At 37.8% G+C, this 23,483-nt stretch overlaps 1 protein-coding gene and 1 pseudogene across 10 annotated transcripts in view; one reads left to right on the top strand and one right to left on the bottom strand.

Annotated features, from left to right (window-relative positions):
• The window catches only part of TRPM3 (transient receptor potential cation channel subfamily M member 3), a 1,025,749-nt gene that overhangs the window by 167,588 nt on the left and 834,678 nt on the right, over positions 1-23,483 (top strand). The gene's annotated exons all lie outside the window — the stretch shown is intronic.
• The window catches only part of LOC108178104 (nuclear transport factor 2 pseudogene), a 90,857-nt pseudogene continuing 76,075 nt past the window's right edge, over positions 8,702-23,483 (bottom strand).

A 23,483-nucleotide genomic window follows, 5' to 3' on the forward strand; every position in this document is an offset into this window, starting at 1 on the left:
CACAATAATCACAGGAAGTCAAAATATTAAACGTGAAAGGGACTAAATGTAATAACACCAGCTGTATTATATGGACCATTCGAATTTTTTGAAACTTCTCTAGAGTATTTTCAAATTTTGACCCAAAGCTTATTACCATAGGTACTTTAATTATTTAGAAGCTGTTTAAGAAAACTTTCTAGAAAATATGACATAAAATTTATCATATTTAGAACCATCGACTTAATTTGTTTTGCTACATAAAGCTTCTACTTTATGCACACATTTTAAACTCTAAATGTGTTATTAATTAGGAGCTTTTAAGACTGCACTAGTCTTCTAAAAGTTACAAAATTATACATGAATGCTTAATGATGGGAAGTAAGGTGTCATGAAATTGTGCACTAAAATAAAATATCCAAATAAATTGGTGATGAAGGGGGAATAACATAGTATCCTCTGTACCCTGATTTCACATTTTATGGTTCACCATTAATCAACTTAATAATAAGTACATTTGGGGGTAGGCCAGGAGAGACAAGAACAGGCTGGGTGGATATTTTCAGTGATCTGAAGATAAACAAGGGGTGATAATCATTGCTATAGTAACCCACATGAATGCAGCCCATCTTCCTCTTCAAAGCACACTGTTCACAGAAACTATCCTCTTTGAACTCGAACCTCACCACAATAAAGCAGGTATTAGCAAAGTCAACACCTGGCCATGGCAGCATGTAGGGCACAGAGAGGTGGCATAGGTGGAATCTCAGAAAACACAGGGAAGCCAAATCGGCATCAAAGCATTAAGGTCTGAGGGACCACGCAGAGTGAGGACACACACTAGCATATTCCAGCAGAAATCTAGAAAGACTCAGAGTGTCTGTTAGGGTAGACTAAGTTTAAAAGATTATGTACTGTGGCCAGCATTGTGGCACAGTGGGGTAAGCCACCCCTTGAAGCACTGGCATCTCATACCAGAATGCCAGTTCAAGTCCCAGCTGCTCTACTTCTGATCCAGCTTCCTGTTGATGTACTTGGAAGGGCATTCAGCCAAAACTCACTGATATGGACATTTGGGAAGTGAACTAGTGGACGGAAGATTTCTCTCTCTATTTCTCTGTTGCTCCCTCTCTCTGTCACTCTGCCTTTTAAATAATAAAGTAAATCTTAAAAATTTCAAAAGTAGGTTCTTAAAAATATGAGCTTATTTATTTTCATAAAATGCCATTTCTAGCTCAGTTGCCACACTGTGTAAGATTTTACTAGAGCAATGAAATCAGCAAAAAGTGAAAATCACTGATACAGACTCATTTTCTTTTGGGTTGAATAGAGAGACTTTAGCCCAGGGTATTTGCAGGAAAAGTTTTATTGTTTTTAATTAAAATTATAAAATAGCTAGTTAGAATAAAAGCTTGCTTTTCTATAGTAGCTCTAAATCATATTTAAAACTCAGAGTTGCAGGGCTTGCACTGTGGCATAGCGGGTAGAGCTGCCGCTTGCAGTGCTGGCATCCCATGTGGGTGCTGGCTTGAGACCCAGCTGTTTCATTTCCAGTCCAGCTCTCTGCTATGACCTGGGAAAGCCCAAGTCCTTGGGCCCCTGCATCCATGTGGGAGACTTGGAAGAAGCTCTTGGCTTCTGGCTTCTCATCAGCCCAGCTCCAGCAGTTGCAGCCATTTGGGAAGTGAACCAGTGAATGATTCTCTCTCTCTCTCTCTCTGCCTCTCTGCCTCTCTGCCTCTGCCTTTCTGTATCTCTATCTTTCAAATAAATAAGTCTGTAAAAATAATTTAAAACTTGGAGATGCAGCAGATTTAGAAGTTTTTTTTTTTTTTTTTTAAGATTTGAATATGCATAGTAGTTTTTTTAGTTAAGGGATTATCACTTATCCACATGTTTGATTTTGCTATTTGACCAGCATATTCATGGAACCAGAATTTTCTATTCGTTAGCCATAGGATGTTAGAGAGTTTATTTTATAAATACTATGTACAGTAATCTATATAAATATTTAGTTGATATTTTTAGCATTATTTTTAGGATATAACTGATAAGAATACAAAAAATATGCTCAGTAAATACTGAGGCTCTTTTTGTTAGAACGCAGTAGAAGATAGACTGCACCAGAAAATAAAATATATGCCAAGGATCTTCAAAGATTTAATGGAAAATGCATATTATGAAAAAACTACGTATGAATTTCAAAAAGTTTTGTTTCAATATAAATTTTTCTTTTAATTCTGTTTCTCCATGAACTTTTTGAGGTCCTGTCATATATTCTCTGAAAAATATATGTGGAATATAGTGGAGAATTGATGCAGTCCTGTGTAGTAATTATGGTAGGAAATCAAATATTCTTTTGGATTTGGCCATTTGTTATAGATCTGTATTATAATCCAGATCAACATAAAGGATATTTATTATTCATGAGGCAAAATTTATATGTAGCTAGTTTCTTATTTGATCATTAATGAAAATTTTCTTATGATTTTTTTCACACATAGTTTTAAGAGTTCACAATACTTTTGGATATGAGTTTCTGTTGTATGATACTGATTTTCTCAAGAAATTTTATAAATTCATCTGAAATTTTACCTCATCTACAGTTGATTTACTTACTTACCTAATTAATAAATTTTATGTGTTCTACAGCTGATTTATTTATAAATTCATTCAAAATTTTACCTCATCTACAATTTGTTTACTTAAATATTTATTTGAAAGGCAGAGAGACAGAGAATGAGGTCTCATATCTGCTGGTTCACTCTCCAGTTGGCCTCAAAAGCTGGGGCGAGACCAGCTGAAGCCAAGATTCTGGAACTCCATGCTGGTCTGCCATGTGGGTGGCAAGGGTCCAAGCACTTGAACCATCTGCTGCTGCTGTCCCAGGCACCGCAGCAGGGAGCTGGATTGGAAGTGTAGCAGCTGACTGGAACAGTGCAGGATGCTGGCTTTGCAGGCGGCAGATTAACCTGCACAAAAATGCTGACCCTTTCAGGATGGTGGTTGTTTTTGGCCCTGGATTATGCTTCTGTGGAATGGTCTTCCTACTTTTTATTTATTGAATATTATGATTAGTGACTAATTAACTCTGTGAATATAGAGTGGATTGAAGTTATGTCTTTGCAAAAACTGATGAAGAGAGGGGAGGGAGAGGGAAAGGGAAGAGCAGAGGAGGGAGGGAAGTGTTGTAGGCTTTCTTGGAACTGTATACTTCTAGAGTGTGTAAAATCTGTTCTCTTTATTAATTTTTTCAAATGCTGACCCTAGGGTTATTTTATTGCAGTTTTATTAACACAAATGTAACAATATTTTTGTGGTAATCTTTAAAATAATTTTTAATGTACTGTAAAATGAAATTATAGAAGCTACTTTGAAGTTCTAACTTGTTGTCTTAATTTTGTAAGTGAAAAACTGAAGTTTCAAGAGATGAGGTCACTTTTCTAAGACCTTATGGTTATTTAAAGATGGATGCAGCCTTTTTCCTGAGTTGTAGGCAAGGCTTTTAGGAAGCAAGGAGACTTTTCTTGGTCATGTCAGCATCTGTCAGTTTTCTCCACACCTGAGCCAGGAAAGGTTATGGCTGCCATGTGCCTCTAGGAGGTTCCATGGGCTCTGCATCCCATTACCTGCTTCAGTTTTTCTAAGCATCATTCATATCTTTGCATCTTACCCTACTGCTCCCCAGAAGTCAGATTCCAACCATTTCTTTTAAAGTGGGCAGTCTGCCCAAATAGGCTGTCTACTGCATCCTTTGGGGAAGCCTCTCACCAACACTGCAGTGTCTAGGATGCTGCACTGTGTGCAGTATGCAACTTGCACAGTCACCCAATGGTGTCATCCATTTGCCTGTTAGGATGAACCTTTGGAATGATTTCTAGGATTCTCATACTTCCCCTTTATATCCTTGTCTCCACTGCAACCTTTAGCACATGCTTTAGTATTAGCCTTCAATATATCCATCACCTTCTGTTTCTCTATAGCATAGTGAGAATTTAATTGTTCACTGTTAGAAAAATATTAGTAATAATTCTAATATTTCAGGTATACTGTGATCATCAATACCATAGATGCAAGTGGATGGCTGACATTCAATTAATAATACTAATTATTGTTTTATTTATTTATTTGAATGTCAGAGTTACACAGAAAGAGAAGGAGAGGCAGAGAGAGAGAGAGAGAGGTCTTCCATCCACTGGTTCACTCCCCAGTTGGCCACAGTGGCCAGAGCTCAGCCGATCCAAAGCCAGGAGCTCCTTCCAGGTTTCACGTGTAGGTGCAGGGGCCCAATGACTTGGGCCATCTTGTACCGCTTTCCCAGGACATAGCAGAGAACTGAATCAGAAATGGAGCAAACCGGCAAATGGACTCAAACCGGCACCCATAAGGGATGCTGGCACTGCAGGTGGTGGCTTTACTTGCTACTCCACAGTACCCACCCCTCATTATTACTTTTTAATGCAAATGATTAGTATAAGGTTCTGAGATTCAGCAATGTCATTTGTGAATCTATACAATGATTATTAAAAGTATTCTTTTCTCATTAAAGCAAGTCCCACACAGAATAGAAAACTTTGTTACTCTAATTGAGTTACTGTGTTTTTGAAGGTAATTAAGCTATTTAAACTATATAAAAATCTGCAACATTTTTCACAAATCCAGATAGAAATTTCTGCTTTAATTAGTGAAGATTTGTGAGGTGTTTCTGTGTGTGATCTGGCAGCCAAGAGAATCGCCTGCGTGAAGGAGGCAGTAGGACTGTGCCTAAGGACTGTGTATTTTGGATTCTATGTTGAGCAGCATGCTACAGCTGCTACCAGACTGTGATTTCTAGTGGGTTGGTTTTCTTGTATTATCTTCCAAATTTTGTTCCTTTTTTCTCCTCCCACTTACTTATTGCTGGTCTGCCAATTTACATCACATAAGTCCTTCACAATAAAACTCAAAATATGCTTCTAAGACATTTTCTGTATTTATTTTTATAAAGGTCCTTGACTTCTTATGTTTGAGTTATTGGATGTTTTGTACATAGTAGGTGCATAGGAGTAGAGTAGAGTTTGGAAGCCATAATGCATGTTTTCATCTCATTACAGGGAGATGATACTCTGAAATTCTGGGTGTATACATATGTATTTTTTTTCCTCAGGCTGAAGAATGCAGAAGAGTATAGAAGACTACTCGATGATCTAGAAATAATAATTTTGACTCTAGATAAGGCACATATTGATTCAACTTTATACTTGCATATCATTTTGATTATCTGTAGTTTTCAAATCCTTTATAGACCTTCAATGCCGCTTACCCCTTTACTTGATTGCATTCCACGCCCCAGTTTACAAAAAGGACAGAGTTCATCCTGCTGAAGCAATATCTTCTAATTGAAGTTCAACCCCCTTCATCCGTTTGCTGGGTATCTAAGACAACCTCAGCTATATGGCTTTGAGATTCTCTAGACCCATTAGTTGGTCAATAGAAATACTGAAGAATCATGAGATGGTTGAACTATATTTTGTCTGTTTATTATATGCTAGAACCATCTTAGATAGTGTATAAAACTCAGAAAATTATAAGATCTCATCCCTTCTCTCCAGATGTTAACTTGAGAGATGAAATAAACATATGAGGTGAGAGTGAACAATTGAAGCATGTGCTAATTTGGTGGAGCTACATTGCTTTTCTGGGGGTTGTTGCTATTGGTGGGGTTTATATGTGTCACAAAGCCCAGGTTAACAAGTAAAAGCTAACATTTATTCAATGATGTTAGGCTATTTATTTATTTATTTATTTAGCTTCATCCCATCTCATTGTCACAACAGCTTTATTGCCACCTCTTTTTTTTTTTTTTTTTTTGACAGGCAGAGTGGACAGTGAGAGAGACAGAGAGAAAGGTCTTCCTTTGCCACCTCTCTTTTTATAATACAAGAAACTGAGGCTCAAATTTGAAGTTCTGTACTCAAAAAAAAATTCGAGTCCCATTAATTCTATGCCCTCAATTATTATTATTCCCTGCTGACATTCACAGTTGTCCATATGTGAGTATGGAAGATCTTGGCCTCGGGTTCTTGGTTATAAGGTTGAGTTTTGTTGTTTTGGTTTTCGTTTTTTGACAGCAGTGAGGGTAGAATTTAAAATACAAATAAGACTTCTGTTGTAATGCAATGTATGAGACATAGAACATAGTGAGTCAGATTTATATTTTTAAATAGTTTCCATATACATGCCATAAGTATCTATTTTTTTTTTTTTTGAAAGGCAGAGTGGACAGAGAGAGAGAGAGACAGAGAGAAAGGTCTTCCTTTGCCATTGATTCACCCTCCAATGGCCACCACAGCCAGAGTGGTGCGGCTGACGCACCGCACTGATCTGAAGGCAGGAGCCAGGTGTTTCTCCTGGTCTCCCATGGGGTGCAGGGCCCAAGCACTTGGGCCATCCTCCACTGCCCTCCCGGGCCACAGCAGAGAGCTGGCCTGGAAAAGGGGCAACCGGGACAGAATCCGGCTCCCCGACTGGGACTAGAACCCGGTGTGCCGGCGCCGCAAGGCAGAGGATTAGCCTATTGAGCCACGGCGCCGGCAGTATCTATTTCTGTAAGCTAGAGTGTTACCAACCCTACCAAAGTGTGAAGAAATCTACCAAAAGATACTATATGGCTTGTTCTGTGCTACAGGGCTAGAAAAGAGCAGCGAATAACACTTAGTCCTCCAGGCCCTTTTCTATTAATTTTTTTTTTCAGAATTTGAAAAAATAGTAAAAACTTGGCATGTCTTTTGTGGGCTGCCTGAATACATTTATTAATAGCAAATTTTGAAATCTATAACAAAAATCTGTCCTTGTCCAAGGAATGTTTAATTATAATCTAACATTATTTAGCTGTACACAGAGGACTTGATACATTTAAATACTTACCTTTCACATTGTAGTAATCATTTAAATGCCCTGGAGTTAAACTTGAACTCCTTAATTGTTGGGTCATATTTTACTCCAATAGCAATTGTGGAGGAACTCATATGTGCTTGTATGACCCCTAGTAGCAGTTACATACACAATAATAGGGATAGGAAGCCTTTGGACCATTGTGGTCAATCAGATCTGGAGTGTTCCCTGATTAGTAAATATCCCCTACCCCCACCTTAGGATTTCAGAGAGACCATGCCTCAGTCATGTGATGAGATCTTGGTTATTATATCCCCCACCTCATGGGAAGGGCGATGGAGAGGAAAAAATGAGGACAAAACATGAGGTGACCTTGTTGGATACCTTAGTGAGAAACTGAGGCCCTCTGAGCTTTCTGGGACATGGCAAAGAGGAAAGGGAAGTCAGAATACAGACCAGGATTGAGGAGCCTTTGACTCCTTCATTCTGGCCATTGGGAGTATTTTTCATCTAAATGAAATATCATTTATTTGGTCAGTGCCATCTGTAGTCATTCCTGCTCTGTTGGAAATCCAAAAGCCAGCCTGTCTTCCAACTGGATCCCACCCAGCTGTGTGGAGGGGCAGCCAGGACAGCTTCAGGGTAGACAAACTGGTGTCTTGATGGGCTGCTATTCCTGTTGTGCTTAGTGTTGAGGACCACGCATAGCGGACATTCACACAGCCATCTCTAAGACATCTTTTTTTTGTAAGCAGGCAAGGTGTAATGATTAATACATTAAAACGGTTTTGAAACATTGATAGGACCTCTCAGGGAGGTGTTAGCAAGTGCAGATGGCTTCAGAAGTAGCGGGGACTTCTGAAGGGAATTCAGATGTTGTTGAAGGGATAAAAGAAGAGTTGAGGGAGTCCAAGAACAGTGTGTGTTTTGCTCCAGACACGAAAAAGTAAAAACCAGACATTATTTCAGCCTTTGAAAATGTTGGTTTATTCACTGAATCATTTTTGGTTGGATTTTGTTTTATGCTGCTCCATCTGTACACAATGCTAATCCGATAGTTCATATCTACCCAGTGAATTTTTTTTTGGCTTTCAGTGTGACAAACTGCATGTAAGAGCCTTTTCTACATCCCCAGGAAGCCACTACTTCTCCTAAGGAGGGGACATTACCTGGGGAGAAAAGAGTGGATGGTGTGGCTGATCAGACAGCCTGTTTCAGCATAATAGATTATTAGATGTCCCCAGAAATACAACTCAACTCTCATCAATAATATTTTGATCCACATAACAATCAAGCTAAATTTTAACTTGATGTCAGAACTTCAGCAATTGTGTAATGAAAGCTAAGACATTCACCCTTAATCCAACAAGAATGCAAATGGTGTGGTACAAGGAAGAAGGAGGAGCAGCTTAACTCCAAACAGTAGATCTAATTAACTTGTTTAACTTGGAGCCAACAAACTAGTTTGAAATACTGCTTGTGGAAAATTTTTTTAATTTGGTGGATTTGTTGTATCATGAGACACTGAAACGTTTGAACAAATCAATATCTGGGCAGTGAGGCAGCTGCTTTCTCTGCTTCTTTGGGTTACTAGAGCAATTCGTCAGTAGATTAAAAAAAAATAACATTTCCCATTGCTTGTCTTTCCAAAGGCATGTGCTAGTACAGCACAAACTTCTCTTGTCAAATGCAACTAGTCTAGAATCCAAACATCACACACAACACTTAGCCCATTCCCAACGTGGCCCTGTGCATTTGTGTATGATGTTTGGAGCATCTGGAGGAGTGTGAATAGTATCAGGAAGCAGAGGGAGGAGGAAACAGCATTTAGTGCCTAGTTGGAAGGAGATCAGTCAAAGTGGTGCAGGGCAAACCTGAACATACCATGGGTAATAACCCAAACATCATTGATGTTCTCAAATAGGAACATCTGGTGGACAACCATGATAGCGTCTTCATCAGCTGTAAGCTGGTCCACCATGGTGATGATGCAGCTATGTGGCATGGGCTAATGTTCTGTGCTGTAATGCTGTGCTGAATTTTCTGCAAGGGAAAGCTAGATAAATTCTCCACAGTGGTTGCTTTCCCTTGGAAGTGCTGTCCTTCCCACATAAGGCATGACACACCAATGTAAATTTAGCCTTGTTGGGTTCTGTCATTATCAAATAACTGGTATTAAATGTTGAATAAAGCTGGATCTAATCTGCTCCCAAATTAGCTTGTGTCCTACTCTGAAGCATCATCTGGCCTTGTTGAGACTCAAGGGGGTGGCACAATGGCATCAGTGGTGGTGACAGCCCAGCTCTGTCTGCCGAGGAGTTTTCCGTAAGAGTAAACCTTCTGCAAATGCTGCACGTGATTGTCCATCCCAGGCAGCCTTCGCTAGACATAGTTCTGATGTCATCATTCTATGAAATATTTTTGTTAGAGGAAGAGGATGAATCTCACCAAATGCTTGTTCAGGGCCTGAATTCCCACAGTGACTGGGGCTGGGCCTGGCCACAGTGAGGTTGGGAGTTGAAAATTTAATCCAGGTCTCCTATGTGGATGGCAGGAACCCAATTACCTGAGCCACCACCACTGCCTTCCAGGGTTGGTATTAACAGGAAGTTGTCATCAGGAGGAGTTGAAGCCAGGAATTAAACCTAGGAACTCTGATTTGGGATGCAGGTATCTTAACCTCTTCCCGCAACATCCTTACCCCCTGATGTCATCTTGACAGGTGAATTCATAACCCATGCCCTGTACATCTGTAACGAGTGGGAAGCTTGTTCTCTCCCACTGTATGCTGTTAATGGAATGAGAGCTTGGAAGCTACATCAGAACACTAGCTCTGTTTCTCATCTTCTGAGTTAGAGGATGTTATCAGAGGAGAATCTGGCCCTTTACCAGAGAGTGATAAGTATTTTTGGATGTGAGGAAAACCTAGATGTCAAAAGCTTCCCTGTGGCAAAGGGTATTTCTGAACTTTGCAAACTAATCAAGAACACTGAATGGCAATATCAATGAGGGTCAAGATTGCCAGTGTCTACTTCCTAACTTTTATTGTAACTCAGCTAATGTTAGATTTTCTGTTTTGTTTATGTATTTATTCTAATACTAAAATTGCTATTTTATAGAAGTTGAATTGATGTTAAAATTGTATACAAGTGGAAAAAATAACTCATGCTTGAGGAGTCTGAGTCACATCTTATGCATATTCTTACTCATTCAGTTGACACTCAATGGCACATTCATGTTTAGCCAAGTAATTTATTTGATGTCTCAGATGCAAAGATGAATAAAATGCACATTACCTGCCCTCAAGAGCTCATGCTCTGCTAGATAACTACCTGTAAAACAGAGAACACATGATAACATCGCTAACCTGCCAGTCGCCTGAAAAGCCTTTGTTTCCTCACTTAGAAATAGAAATGTTGTATGCAATGGTCTTTTCACTCTTCTCCATGTCTGATAATTCTTGATTCTTTCTGAATGGTTATCAATAAATGTTGTGGTTCTTAGGAATGTAGAATGAGGATGAAAGTGTCATTTTGTTAGTTCAGTCACTTACATATATTCTTTTTTTTTTTTTTTTTTTTTTTTTTTTTGACAGGCAGAGTGGACAGTGAGAGAGAGAGAGACAGAAAGGTCTTCCTTTTGCCATTGGTTCACCCTCCAATGGCTGCCACGGCTGGCACGCTGGGGCCAGTGCACCGCGCTGATCCGAAGGCGGGAGCCAAGTGCTTCTCCTGGTCTCCTATAGGGTGCAGGGCCCAAGCACTTGGGCCATCCTCCGCTGCCTTCCCGGGGCACAGCAGAGAGCTGGCCTGGAAGAGGGGCAACCGGGAAAGAATCCGGTGCCCCAACCGGGACTAGAACCCGGTGTGCCGGCGCTGCTAGGTGGGGGATTAGCCTATTGAGCCATGGCACTGGCCTACTTACATATATTCTTCCTCAATTACCAAGCAATTGACCAACAATCATAGAGTTAAACAGGCTCAGTGCTTGTGATTTAGGTTTCCCAAACTATGAAATCAAGATTCTTTATGATATGGGCAAGTGTTACTGAGTTACAGAAAATAAGTGAGATATATTGGCAATGTATATGACTTGATTAGAATCTATCCTTTTAAAAAAATTCCTTATTTATTTTGAAAGAATGAAGAAATGCAGTGATTAGAGTTGTTAAAAAGACTATGGATTAAAAGGTTTTGGTTTCAGTCACAGACATCACTGTCCAATAGTTTCATCAGCAACCCAGACAGTCTAAAATCCCACAGGTGCTCCCCATTACCCTTTTTTTTTTTTCAAGATTTTATGTATGTATTTGAAAGTCAGAGTTACACAGATAGGGGAAAGGCAGAGAGAGAGAGAGAGAGAGAGAGAGAGAGAGAGAGCCCAAACACTTGGGCCATACTGCACTGCATTTCCCAGGTCATTAGTAGGGAGTGAGGTTGGAAGTGGAGCAGCTGGGACATGAAGGGTTGGGGGGGATCTTCCATCTACTGCTTTACTCCCTAGATGGCCACAAAGGCCAGCACTGGGCCAGGTTGAAACCAGCAGCCAGGAGCTTCATCTGGGTCTCCCATGTGGGTGGCAGGAGCCCAAACACTTGGGCCATACTGCACTGCATTTCCCAGGTCATTAGTAGGGAGTGAGATTGGAAGTGGAGCAGCTGGGACATGAACCATTGCCCATATGGGATGCTGGCATCACAGGCAGTGGCTTTACTCACTACCCCACAATGCTGGCAGAATCCATTCTTTAGATGTAATAGAAGCATCTTTTAAGATGATAGTCTTTGATTCTGCCTAAGTTTGCAGCAAGTGTGTAAAATATCTAGATGAAAACAATTACGATTAGCAATCAAAAGTGTTGTAAGCAGAGTAGGGAGGTACAAACCCAACACACACACACAAATCATCAAATAGCCATTCCCAATTTATAAACTATGTGGCAAACTCAGCATCAATTTGTGTATGTGTGTGTATGTGTGTTTGTGTGTGAGAGAGAGCACACTAAGGAGAGACATATATATATATATATATATAGAGAGAGAGAGAGAGAGAGAGAGAGATGAGGGAGAGTGGGTAGGAGAATATGGTTAACATCTTTGAAAAGAAGTAATTTTCAACCTTTGTTGGTTTCTAGATTTGGTCATTGTCAGATTCTTTGCATCTACCTGAACAATTCTTTCATTGACACACAAATTTATTTACCTATCACGTAAAAGGCTGTCTTTAAAATGTGTCCTATGCTCTCTCACTTCTGGGCATTAAGTGGATTTTGTAACTCACAATCTCTGAGCTCCTACAGATGACAGTTGATCTTGCTGATCCTCAGTTTACTCATTTATGAAATGTGGGAATGCTTTCCTTAGGTTGTGGTGAGGCTTTAATAAGCATCTTTTGAAAAAAAAAAAAAAGGTCACAAATATGCCAGCAGCTTTCAAAGTTTGCATATAATAATAAGTTGGTGTTTGAAGACATGTCAGCATCCTCTCTTGTTTAGCACAGTGACTTGGAAAGTAGAAATTGGCTTCTACTGGCATTAGTCTTTTTTCAGTCATATGGAAGCCTGTTTGAATATGTGCCAGGAAGGTCTGCTTTTTTTGGTTTAGGTTGCAAAAACTATTGATCAATTTGGATCACCTACTAAAAAGACCTGGGATTTCTAAAACTTTACATTTGTATAGTTTTCTTAAATACTATTTCCTAATTATGGTACCTAATTTTATTCTAACTTTCATATATAACAATAATTCTATTATTTACACAACTAAAACAACAAGTTTATCTAATCTATTTATCTATCTAAGGTTGATTGGCAACTCATACCAGGTAAACATGTCATGGTATTCACTCTACATAATGTATGAAGTGAATGGATTTCATAAGGAAAAGAAAGTTCACAATTTGCACGCAACATAAGGAATTGGTTCTTGTGCTCACTCAGGCAGCACATATACTAAAAAAAAAAAAAAAAAAAAAAAAAAAAAAAAAAAAAGCATTGGTGCTAAAAATCAGAGCTTGATAATTCAAGTCAGGTTTCTGCTACCATTCTGTAGTTAAGGTTTGGTTGTAACACAGTCCACTCAAACTAGCTTCAGCAAAGGGATTTAATATACATCTCCAGTATTCAGTTTCATTGTTATCCAAGATAAATAAGTAGAAAACAGCCCAGACCTTGGAGGGGAATCTGAATAGCAAGACAAAAACAACATCTCTACCCATCTTGTCTTCTCTGTGATCTTAATGTGTCAACTTCATTTTATTTTCTTAACCAGTTTCTTTTGCTGGCTAATACAGCAAAATCATTACTTAGTCCCTCAGATCATAGTGTGCACTTTCTTTTCCTACCTCCAACCAACTGAATTATTTTTGTATCTTAATTCAAAATCTCAAAACAATCTCATGGGGTGTTGAGTGGTTTGGGGTAAAATAGCCACTCCTGATTGTTGAGTAATTTTGGGTGGGAAAGAGAGTAGACAACAAATCATATCAAGTGTCACCCATACGAGTTTGCTTTTTTTGTTTTTTGTTTTTTTATTTTTTTTTTTCATTTTTTGACAGGCAGAGTGGACAGTGAGAGAGAGAGACAGAGAGAGAGGTTTTCCTTTTGCCGTTGGTTCACCCTCCAATGGCCACCGCGGCTGGCGCACCACACCAATCCAAAGCCAGGAACCAGGTGCTTCTCCTGGTCTCCTGTGGTGGTGCAGGGCCCAATGACTTGGGCCATCCTCCACTGCACTCCCTGGCCACAGCAGAGAGCTGGCTTGGAAGAGGGGCAACCGGGACAGAATCCGGCGCCCCGACCGGGACTAGAACCCAGTGTGCCAGCGCCACAAGGCGAAGGATTAGCCTATTGAGCTGCGGCACCGGCCATGAGTTTGTTGAATTTACATATTATTCAGATTAACTTTCTTATCTGAAATAAAAGTGGACAATAGCTCCTTCAAAGAAAAAAAAAAATGTGAGAATCAAATAATATATGAGATTGTTGGGTAAAGTACAAAGAGATAAACAACAAAAATGTTTCTGAATAAGCTGAAGTGTTTGACAACTAGTAGTTCCAAGATCAGAGCTGTTTCATTTTAAATTTGTGGGAACTCATATTAGACGTTACTCCCAATCATGCTATAAGACATGAAGGCTAATGAAATGGTGACTTCAAAGAATGAACAGTGAACACAGTTCAAATTATTGAAATGTGAAAACAGCACAAAGTAGTGTTCACTTGATAGAGTAAAAAAGATGGAGCCTTTTATATTCCATATGTGGTAATGTTTAATATGCCACCAAATCTTGACATTTACAATGTATGACTATTTTTTATTACAAAGGGGGAAAAGACTTAGACATATTGCAAAAAGATGAGTAAAAATGATCTTTTGTCAAAATATGAAATTTATAGCTTTATATATATTTGTATGATATAATGCTATATTATACTTAACTAATTACCTGAACTAATAATTTCTTTTTTCTGTTAATTGCACTTAATGTGGTTTGCCCTTAAAGGAATTAAACTGAATTTTTTACTTTGGAAATGTTGAGATTTGGGGAGAATTGTGATATGTGCAGTTCTTCAGTTTGAAAGTGTGTTGGAACTTAGAGATTAGCCATAAAATAAAAAGTATTAACTAGTTGAAGAGATGCTTTTTCAGAAAATTCTGGGCTAAATGGCAATCTAAATTTTTTAATGGTCTCTATTGACACCACAGATTATAAATTGGGAAGAAGTCAACTGACTCATCATTGGTCCTAAAATGTTGTTCATGAGATAGGATTTGACATTTTCCTTGTAACCACTTCACTAACACAGAACATGCTGGCATAGTCTAATTCTGCTGTAACCTAAGGCAATATGACTGGCTGAGATGTCATTTCTGGGATAATACCTCTGGTTGGATTGCCAGTTGCATGTGAAGACTTTTAATTTTTAATTTAAGAGAATTTACTGCAATTTTACAGCAAGTATTTTAAATAACAAGATTTTAGGGGGTCATTATCTGATTGGGTGAATCATTTAAGTTATTTGTGTGTGAATTATCATCACAGAATCCACAAGCTACCATTCATTTAACATACCAGTGAGATCTCTCTTGGCCTCCAATATGGGTATGGTTAAATGCATACTTTATTTTTCTTCAATTTTTTAAAACTTATATCAGGTGAACAAATTTCATGTATTTCAAGTATATAGACTAAAAAGCATAGTGATACTTCCATGCTACCCTCCCTCCCACCCATGCTTCCACACTCCTTCCTCGTTTTCTTTTTATTCTTTTAATTTTTACAATGACATACTTTCAGTTTATTTCACAATTGTAAGTTTAACCCTCCACTAAGTAAAGAATTCAACAAAAAGAAAGGAAAAAAAAACAAAACACAGTATTCTACAACAGAAACAAGGGCTATAAACAATAACCAATTCTCAAAATGTCAATTTTGCTAATATACATTACATTTTTTGGTATTAGTTGCTACAGATCAGGGAAAACATATGGTGTTTGTCTTTTGGGGACTAACCTATTTCACTAACTGTAATGGTTTCCAGTTGTACCCATTTTGTTATGAAAGATAGGATTTCATTCTTTTTTACAGCTGAATAGTAATCCATAGTGAATATATGCCCCATTTTGTTTATCCAATCATCTGTTGATTGGCATCTGGGTTGATTTGATATCTTAGCTATTGTGAACTGAGCTACAATAAGCATGGGGGCACAGATAGACCTTTCATATGCTTATTTCATTTTGTTTGGGTAAATTCCCAGGAGTTGGAGGGCTGGGTCATATGGTAGATCTATTTTCATGTTTCTAAAGTCTCTCCATACTGTCTTCCACAATGAATGTACTAGTTTGCATTCCCACCAACAATGGATTAGAGTACTTTTTTCCCCACATGTTCACCAACAATTATTGCTTTTTGATTTATGAATGATAGCCATTCTAACTGAGGTGAGGTGAACCCTTATTGTGATTTTGATTAGCATTTCCCTGATGGCTAGTGATCCTGAGCATTTTTTCACATATCTGTTGGCCATTTGAATTTCTTCTTTTGAAAAATGTCTTTTCAAGTCCTTTGCCATTTCTTAAGTGGATTGTTCATTTTGTTGTTGTTGAGTTTCTTGAGCTCTTTATAGATTCTGGGTATTAATCCTTTATCAGTTGCATAATTTACCAATATTTTCTCCCATTCTGTCAATTGCCTTTTTATTGAGTGTTTCCTTTGTAGTGCAGAAGCTTCTCAGCTTGATGGAATCCCATTTGTCTATTTTGGCTTTGATTGCCTGTGATTATGGGGTTTCTTCCAAGAACTCTTTGCCCTTGCCAGCATCTTTCAGAGCTTCCCCAATGTTCTCTAGTAACTTGCTTGTATCAGGTAGTAGGTTTATATCCTCGATCTATCTTGAGTTGATTTTTGTATAAGGTATAAGGTCAGCTCTTGTTTCATACTTCTGCACATGGAGATCCAGATTTTCCCAGAACCATTTGTTGAAGAGATTGTCCTTTCCCCAGGGATTGATTTTAACTCCCAAAAGAGTTAAGACCACTCTTACATACATAATGGAATTGCAAAAGATTCAATATTATGATGTACAGATATTTCTTATCACTGGACACCCAACTTGTCTGCAACCAAAATTTTTAATATAAGCATCCATAAAACTTTAGTCTTATCCCAGAGGCTGCTCCATCTATAATTTTAAAGCATTTAGCTGTCTTATTTCTGTTTATTTCCTAGAGAGTTTTTAGGTGTCTGTTAATTTGCCTTTTCCTTTTCATCAACTTTGTTCTGTGATACCTTGTGGTTGTATGATTTATAATTTTTCTCATAAATCATGTCACCTTAATAGACTGTGAAAATACTGAGTACCACTTCTTTTACCTCTACATTTCCTAAATGTTACTCATGAAATTAAATGTTTATGTTCTAGCTGTGAAATATTTATTGAATTATAAAGGAATTTTATATTTAGTCCCACCTTCAACCCTTCAGTGCAACACATAAGCATGTTTTTCTCCTGCATCTAGTTGGATATATTAACCAAAAATTATTTCCCCAGAAACTATTGTTATTTCAATGAAATATGTATGTGGCATATTCTATCTCTTGTTAGCAAATGCACATGATTTTTGTAACCTAGTTTATTTTTGTGATTGTTGCATCTTATGACATATTTTTGGAATGGTAACTCTCAAATGCCTCACATAAAATAAAAGTAACATATATATTCATGGTTCCTGTAATTATTTTTTTCTATTTGACAATTACAGCTAAGTTATTTAGGCAAGGGAAAGATGTAACTTTTTGATTTAGAACATTTTGGCTGCAAAACAGATTAGTGAGATAAAGACTGGAGGTGAGGAGATCAGTTTCAAAATGGTTGGTATAATCCAGCAAGAGATGATGATAATGACCATCATCATCATGATAATGATGTTAGGGCCTCATATAGTGGTATTGGATTTGGAGTGAAGTAGATAGTTTGAAAATTTATTTAGTAAGGAAAATAAAAAAAAATGATGCTTGGGTTTTAGATATGCTGAATATCTCTTTGGCTGTATCTCAGAGAATGTTATAGGAAATTAGAAGAGATACATGATGACTTTTAGGGGATTACTAAAATTGCTCATCATGATAAGTTGAACTAAAGTGAAAGCAGACATGGGTAGAAGTGGAATAATTTGAGAGACACTGTTTAGACAGTGGAGACAATAAGATATGGTGACTTTGATCAGTGTTGAGGAAGAGGTTTCAAGGACCCCTCTATGTGTAGGTGGATGAATCATCAACTGAGATGAAGAATAGTGGGACAGCATCTTCTCTGGGAGGAAAATCAAAAGTTTCTTTTTGGCATGTTGCTCTTGAGATGGCTTTGGAACATTCAGGAGACATTTTCCAGTAGGTGAGTAGGTATGTATATTTAAAGTTTGGAACAGTGCTCTTAGTTGGAGATAGACAACTGTGAGTCATTGTGGATAGATGGCAGATAAAGGGCTGGGACTGGATCAGATCACCAGAAAGACAGAGAGAGGGGGGAAAAATGCTGGCTGATTGATGAGCAGGGAGTAAACAGTATTTACACACTAGGTGGAGGAAGTTAAACTGTTAAACCTGCAAAGATGGAAGTGGAGTAGGCACGGCTGAACTGAACTGGGCGGGAGCACTGAAAGGAAGGACATATGATGGAGACGATATAGGATGCTGAAGAAAGAGTGTTGCTTTCCTCTCTTGTCTCTGACCAATTTAAATTTTGGATTACATTTTTCTAATTGCTGCAATATAATCTATGTTGAGATCCTTTCCTGGAGACACCTGTGATAGAGAGCTCTGTTTCATGAGTGTTTGAGCAAGATTTAAATCATAGAATGTATATGTATTTGTCTTTTAAATTAGCATTTCAAATTCATTTGCAACACCAGAATTACAGGAAAAATAATTCCAGCATTAGCTTCACTCTATCCTGCTGTTTTCCTAATAGCCTTTGACACTTTAGGGAAGACGAAGAAATCCTCTTGGAATGAAGGTGACTAAGGATACTCCCCACCCAAACCCCTTATGAAAAACCTGATCCTTCCAGCAGCCTACTGTAAGTTGTGTTTATAATTGTTCTCTGTCCATGTGCCCTAATTAGAGTAGCTTGGTCTTTAACAATGTTCAAAAGATAACAAATCTCATTTTAGAATTCTCTATTTCAGTCATCTCAGGGACCAGCAGGAATAGCTTAGGGATGTTTTTTTATTTCCCATCAATATTTCCTTCCTAATTCATGCAGTAATAGCCATGGCCTTACTGACCCTCTAAGGACCATTTGCTTTTTGCCAAAGAAGTAGGATTTCTGACATTGAGATAAGCATTGTTTTAATAATATGATTAGTTTAATGATATTGAAAAGCATACTGTGATGTATAATTTTAAGTGTCAACCTGACTGGACTAGGACATGGCCAGGTAGATGATAAAACATTAGTTCTGGTTGTGTCTATCAGGGCGTTTCCAGAAGAAATTAGCATATAAATCAGGAGACTGAGTAAAGAAAACATGCTCTCCCAGGGGAGGGCAGACACCACCCTGTCTGTGAAGAGCCTGAATAGTACAAAAGCACAAGGGCAAATTCAAATTTTCTGAGTTGGCACATTCACCTTCTCCTGACCTCAGGATTTGGACTGTGATCTATACCTTTGGTTTTATTGATTCTAAGGTGTTTGGGCTTGTAATGGAGCTACATTTGTGAGTTTCCTGGCCCACCAGCTAGCAGTGAGCAGACATGGGACCTCCTAGCCTCTATCATCATGTCAGCTAATCCCTTATAACATATCTGATTTGTGTATGTATGTGCACACATACACATCTCCTATTGGTTCTCTTGTATAGGAGGACCTTAGTCCATGCACAGGGTGTTGTACATGCAGATAACTGTGAATTTCAGCTCATTAATTTTCCCACTGAGGGACCCTTTATGAACTTAAAAATTTAACTTTAGGAATATTAAGAAATAAAGAAGGAACATTTGATATATGCAAGAAAACAGATTAGTCTCAAAACCATTATCCCAAGTGAAAAAGCCCGGTAAAAAAGGATTCATACTGTATGATTTTAATTACGGAGGATTTTAGAAAAGGATTTATCTATTGTAACAGAAATCTCAGATCAGGGTACCATGGGCAAAGGAAAGATGTAAGAATTTATTGATTACCAAGGGACACAGGAAAATTTAGATTTCAAAAGATAATTAAATATTCATTATCTTGATTGTAGTGGTGGTTTCAAATGTCAAAACTAATCAAATTATACACTTTACGGGGAGGGTTGCGGGTGGGAGGGACGTTATGGGGGGGAAGCCATTGTAATCCATAAGCTGTACTTTGGAAATTTATATTCATTAAATAAAAGTTAAAAAAAATTACCTATGGGGGAAAAAAAAAACAAATTATACACTTTACATGAAATTTACTTCAACAACGTTGTAAAATACAAATATCTCATTAAGTGACTTAGGAAGAAAAAAAAATCAATGTTTAAGTCCGTCCCAACTCTCACATTCTATGATTTTGTTTTTAGAGGTGAAGAGACTGAAGGCAGAGGACCGTGTATCTTGTAGGAGTTACTTTTGTACCTGACACTAGAGCTAGTTGGTTATGGTTACTTATTGCTAGTTCCCCCAAACTGCTACAGGGTCTCCTCAGAAACTTGTTTAATTAAAGACTAGATTTTCTTGATACTTGTGACTAAAGGAGAACTGTATACGCTGAACACATATACTGAAGAATATAAACTACTTGGCTTATTACCATTCAGTTGTCCTTTAATGTTGGGTATTAAAACCTCATCATCGATAGAGTTGTCTAAATTTGTATTAAGTACAAATTTTAGATTTTTAAAGAAACTTTGTTATCAAAATAGTGATATATTCATAGAACATGATTAGTTTTGAATTTAAGCCTTCACATATTTTAAAATTCACATATTTCAAAATCCTCAATTTGGTATTTTTAAAAATAACAGAATTCAAAAATGATCAAATATGTCTTTTAACTTATTACAAACTCTAGCAATAGACAATAGTAACAAAACTTTAGGGCTTGCATTGTGGCATGATAGAAAAAGCTGCTGCCTGCAAAGTTAGTATCCCAAATGGGCACCGATTCAAATCCTGGCTCTTCTACTTCTGACCCGGCTCCCTGCAGCAGAAGATGGCCCAAGAGTTTGGGCTCATACACACATGTGGGAGATGCAGAGGAAGCTCCTGGCTTCAGCCTGGCCCAGTTGTGGCCATTATAGCTGTTTGGAGAGTGAACCAACAAATGGACATTTCTCTGTCTCTGTCTTTCCCTCTAACTCTGCCTTTCATCTAAATAAAATGAATCTTTAAAAAATGGTTACAAAGCTTCCTTTTTATCCCAACTATTTTAAATGTTGAATCCTAGTGTTCTGTGATTAATGCTGTTTTTGATAAATTCTGAGAACTTTCTGACAAATAAAACATACTTTGCTAGGTGAAAGAATGAACAGCACATTTGGGTGAATATGTTCACTCTAACCTGTTGCATATTTTATGAAGAACTAATGAGAGGAAGCTCTAAACATGAAGAAATGATAAGTAGATGGTAGCATTAATTATTTTGATTTGATCATTGAACTATATATAGATGTATTGAAGTGCTACTCTGTATCCCATAAATAATGATACTGATTAGATGTTAATAAGCATTTTAGATTTATTTCTGGAGACAAATATAGTGATTACCCATATTTGATCATTACATGTTGTTACATGTATTGAATTATCAACTGTAGCAGACATTTTTACAATTATGAAATTGACATATTTTCATTTGAATATTTTTATAGACCTTGCCTATATTCCTGCTGGAAAAAAATTAAAACAATTGTAATAATGAGAATAGCAGTTCAGAGAAAGAGTTTTCCTATATTTTTAGCAATTTATTTTACTAACTTTATGTAAAACATAAATATATTACTTTTAGTTATTAATCAACATATTTTACTAAACCCATTGTTAATGTGGGCAAAGTATTTCTAAATCATTTCCTACTAGAAATAAGTGATGAGTCTGTTTTTCATGCATTTATATTTTGAGCCTCTAGTCTTGGCATTCATGTGTGTGCTTTGATGCAAATGTAGAATGACAGGTCAGAATTACAGCCTTGTTGTGAGGCTGCATTCTTGACATCTTCTGGAAGAAAGAACAAATAAGATGATAGAAACCAGAAGACAGCATGGTGACTGCTATGCATAGCCTCAAATTCTTCCATGCCTCCAAAATTTGGGGGTTCCAGCTGAGTCAAGTGTTGTATAGGAAAAAATTTGTGGATGCCATATCATTTACTTTGTTTATATATGTTTGTGTGTGTATGTGTGTATGTGTGTATATATATATATATATATAAATTTTTTTTTTACTTTTTTGAGAGGCAGACAGAGCTAGCTCCAGTAGGCTGGTTCAACCCCAAAATGTCTGCAGTGGCTCCTAACTAGGGCCAAAGCCAGGAGTTGGGAACACAATCTAGGTTTCCCACGAGGGTGGCAGGAACCCAGTCATTGGAACCATCCCTGCTTGCTCCCAGGTTTTTTTTTTTATTTATACTTTTATTTAATAAATATAAATTTCCAAAGTACAGCTTTTGGATTACAGTGTTTTTTTCCCCCCATAACCTCCCTCCCACCCACAACCATCCCATCTGCTCCCTCTCCTATCCCATTCACATCAAGATTCATTTTCAATTATCTTTATATACAGAAGATCAATTTAGTATAAATTAAGTAAAGATTTCAACAGTTTGCACCCACACAGAAGCACAAAGTGTAAAGTACTGTTTGAGTACTAGTATACCGTTAATTCACAATGTACAACACATTAAGGACAGAGATCCTACATGGGGAGTAAGTGCACTGTGATTCCTGTTGTCAATTTAACAATTGACACTCTTATTTATGATGCCAGTAATCCCCTAGGCTCTTGTCATGAGTTGCCAAGGCTATGGAAGCCTCTTTAGTTCACCAACTCCGATCTTACTTAGACAAGGTCATAGTCAAAGTAGAAGTCCTCTTCTCCCTTCAGAGAAAGGTACCTCCTTCTTTGATGGCCTGTTCTTTCCGCTGGGAACTCACTCACAGAGATCTTTTATTTAGGTTGTTTTTTTTTTTTTTTTTTTTTTGCCAGAGTGTCTTGGCTTTCCATGCCTGAAATACTCTCATGGGCTTTTTAGCCAGATCTGAATGCCTTAAGGGCTGATTCTGAGGCCAGAGCGCTGTTTAGGACATCTGCCATTCTATGGGTCTGCTGTGTATCCCACTTCCCATGCTGGATCATTCTCTCCTTTTTAATCCTATCAGTTAGTATTAGCAGACACTAGTCTTGTTTATGTGATCCCTTTGATTCTTAATCCTATCATTATGAGCAATTGTGAACTGAAACTGATCCCTTTGACTAGTGAGATGGCATTGGTACATGTCACCTTGATGAGATTGAATTGGAATCCCCTGGCACGTTTCTAACTCTACCATTTGGGTCAAGTCCAATTGAGCATGTGCCAAACTGTATTGGAGTCAGGAGTGGAGCCAGGTCTGCAACCCAGGCACTGCAGGGAGGGCTGTGGGTGTCTTAACTTGTAGGCCAATGCCTACCCTGGATGATATTTTCTACTTCCACATGCCACCCTTTGCATATAAAGTTAATCCTTTTTGTTTCAATGTTCAAATAAATGAATTACATTACTTGGCCTGTTCAGTCATGTGTTTCTCAGTCTGGGTGGCAGATGTAACTCCCTCATTTAGGTACTTGAATTTCTGTAGCACACTTTAATGTGAATGAGCTGAAAACTATTACAGTAAAAGAAAACTACATTAATAAAAAGTGTTAAAACTTAGATTTTATTGAGTGGAATATATCTAGGATCCATAGGAAAATGAGAATAAATTTTACTAAGGAGATTTTCTGCCTTCACATTCTTTCATAATGATGTCTATTATTCTGTGTTTCTGTGTGTAGCACATCCTTAAAGCATCATTTGTAAGGATGGACAAGTGGTGACAAATTCTCTCAACTTCTGTTTGTTATGGAAGGTCTTTATTTCACCTTCAATCATAAATGAGAGCTTTGCAGGGTACAGTATTCTGA

This window comes from Oryctolagus cuniculus, chromosome 1, assembly GCF_964237555.1.
Source record: "Oryctolagus cuniculus chromosome 1, mOryCun1.1, whole genome shotgun sequence".
NCBI classification, from domain to species: domain Eukaryota; kingdom Metazoa; phylum Chordata; class Mammalia; order Lagomorpha; family Leporidae; genus Oryctolagus; species Oryctolagus cuniculus.